The sequence below is a fragment of the Protomyctophum bolini genome, assembly GCF_963924005.1.
Source record: "Protomyctophum bolini genome assembly, chromosome: 2".
In the NCBI taxonomy this organism is placed as follows: Eukaryota; Metazoa; Chordata; class Actinopteri; order Myctophiformes; family Myctophidae; genus Protomyctophum; species Protomyctophum bolini.
The window spans coordinates 50,260,639-50,264,089 of NC_137863.1; positions in this window are offsets into that span (position 1 = coordinate 50,260,639).

The following is a 3,451-nucleotide window of genomic DNA, read 5'->3' on the forward strand; positions in this document are numbered from 1 at the left end:
GATACAACCACAATGATGCAAGTAGCTGCTCCAACATTGACAATGAATGGTAGACTGCATCTTTGCATCTGCCTGTGTGAACACACCATAAGGTATATTAATGACATAGTTCAATGTTGTAAATTAGTGGCATTCCCTTTAATGGTGCCTGCCTGGTGTTTAGTTTATGCTGCTCAACGGGCCTATACTGCTCCCCTTAATGTCAACAGTGTATTTTTATCGGTTTAAAAAAAAATTCAGTTACATACTTTACAAACCTTTACAAAAGACATACCAAACTGACAGGCAGACAAAACAAATAAACAAAAAAACATTGGGACGGGGGACGACGGGGGGGACATAGTGCGGCGGTTAAGCTCATACAGTATTATGGAAGGTATATGCATTTTATGACTAAAACATGAAACTTTCAGGATATCATCTACACATCCCAAGGTTTGATTTCAGATGTGGAAACACTTTCTGACTGACCTCTGGTGACCTTGAGGGGTCATTGACCTCAGAATTGCATTTTTTGCACGTTTTGCTCCATTATTTCCCACTATAATAATTTATTATGTTTGTTAAATGGAAGTTTTGTTCTAATGAATGAGAACTTAAACCCTAATAGTCTACATAAATGGTGAATCATGTCAACTTTATGATATAAAGATTGTGACTTTGTTATATAACATTAAAACATCTAGGGGAGCGGTTAAGCTCATATATGGAAGGTATTGTGCATTTTACGACTAAAGCATGACACGTTCTACAGTGCTAGCGCAATAAAATAAAGATGCAGCTCTTCACACAGCTTACAAAAAGGACTGTATACTATGAAGAGGTATAAGGAATTGGTGGAGATGGTCAAAGCCAAGAAAGCTGCACAGGAGCTTGTGGCAGCGAAGAGTACAAAATGACAAGAACCACAGAAGAGATAGTTGTCGTTATGTTAACATTATTGTATTGGTTTTTATTTTATTTTTTAATGAATTTAGGGAAGAAAAAAATACAGAAAGACTTGATTGATGAGTTCGTTTGGTTTTTATATCCAATATCGTTACAGTATATTCAATGGTGCTATAGGTCATAGCAGTGGTGGCCATTTTCTGGTTCCATCCATCCAGACCACATTAATTTTTCACATTTCCAAACAATATTTATATCAATTATTCTAAGCCTATGTAATCAAGCCATCTAGGATCCGGGTAATTAATGACCATAAATTATGTGAAAAACAAATGAAAAAACCTCAAAACTTGTATATTATATAATTAAATATTAAAAAAAAAATCACAGAATCAAATGTTTTAATGTCATGATTCAGTAGGGTCCTGGATGGCTTGATTCCATAGGCTTATTCATTTTTTATATAAATATTCATCGAAATCTCGATGTGGAACGATGGAACCCGAAAATGGCTGCCACTGCTACTGTATGCCCTATTTATCTCATTATCTTGGTTTTGGGGGCAGTATATGGCGAGCGTTCAGGGTTCATATGTTTTGGGGGAAGTAACTGTTGGATACTCTTAAACCTCCTACCAGGTGGCAGGAATTTAAGGAGATGCTGGGAGATAATATTATGGTACCATTTCTGTCATAATACTTGCTACCAGTAATATAAACTGTAATATAAATACTTTATATTTTTGGAAAATAAGTCATTGTTCTCACATTAATACAAAATCAAATTAAAACATTTAAATGTTCGAAATGAACAAACCTGCCTACCGACAATGTCACCGGTAGGCAAGTCTCTGAACTGTCCACAGCCCTACTCTGAGACACAGACTGAGTGGACAATTTTTTTTTTACCATAATGAGCACTAGTGAGTTCACTTACAACCACAACCTCACACTCAATGGTCTTTTTTCCACTATCTTCATCATCTCTCTCCTCATTCCCTTTAGCCTCTGCATCTTCTTTGTCTTCATCTTTGTGTATTAGACCTTATATTAATCATATTGGAAAATTCAGTTTTCTGCTTAAATTAGGTTATTGCTGCTCAATGCCGTCAGACCTTTGAGGTCAGGGGGTAGTTGGGGATTAAGGGTCTTTCTTATGTATACCTCGACACATTGCTGGGGGCCTGGAATTGAACCTGGGACCTTCTGTTGCCCATGTGGCCCATTCAGCTATGGCCATCCTTCTTGTGAATGGGTTTCAGAAGTTCCAACAGGAACTGTATTGAGAGGGGGGGTAGGAGAGTAAGAGTATCACATTCACATCCTAACAGGAAGGAGGACAAGCACAAGCATCTGAACACTCAATGCCTGCTTTTATCACAGACATGTTCATCAATGTTCAAATGCAGTCAATGGATGACATCAGAGTGTGCATCATGCCGTGCTTTCATATTCCAAAATGTCCAATCTACCTCATGAGCCACTACTGCCCCGTCACTCCACTGTATTAGACATGTCATAAAATGGGCCTAGAGCTTGAGGTTTAGTGTGGTGTTCATTACAGTGCATATACTTAATGGAATAGCTCTTTAGTGATTTCTTAGGTGAGCACGGGATCAGGTGAGAGAAGGTGGACAACATGAATCGATAAATGGACATCGATCCAGACAATTTACTTTTTTATACTTAGTCTCTAAAAGCACCTTTCTAATTTCTAAGTTAAAATAGTACTATTTCCTGGTTTGGGATGAATTGTTATATACCTTATGCAAATTATTAATTTATGTATCATATATGTAGACTCTAAAAAAACCTTGATATGTTGACTAAAAGCAATAATACTGTATAGCTAATTCCTAATTTGTTTCTATGTTTTACATAATTTATGCCAATTGTGCTAATGAAGAAAGGGTGCATGACTTCACCATAATGGCAGATGCTTTTCTGGATATCACAAACATATACTTTGACTCTTAAGTCACCTTTCGAAGTTAAATGGATGCAAAATGATAGCCATTTCCAGTTAATTTGCTCATTAAGCAATTGATTTGCTCATTATGCTAATTACTCAAATTGTCCAACTTATAACTTTTAGCAAACAATCTTAGTCTCATCTGCTATAGCCTATAGATGACATTTTAATCATAAAAGTTTAAAGGAAACAACATGTCTGGCTTTAACATGGGCCCTATGGCGGTTTACAGCATGGTTTGACAGCCCGAAATGTGTACAGCCTCTGACAAGTTCCAGATGTAAATTCAGAAGTGTTTCCACGTCTAAAAACAAACTTCATGGTATATAGAAACACTGTAGAAAGTGTCATGCTTTAGTCATAACATGCACAATACCTTCCATATATGAGCTTAACCGCCTCTCTCCTAGATGTGTTTAATGTCATAACATTTATATCATAAAAGTTGACATGATTCACCATTTCCGTAGACTATTGGGGTTTAAGTTGTCATTCATTAGAACAAAACTTCCATTTAACAAACATAATAAATTATTATAGTGGAAAATAATGGAGCAAAACGTGCAAAAATGCAATTCTGAGGACCCCTCAA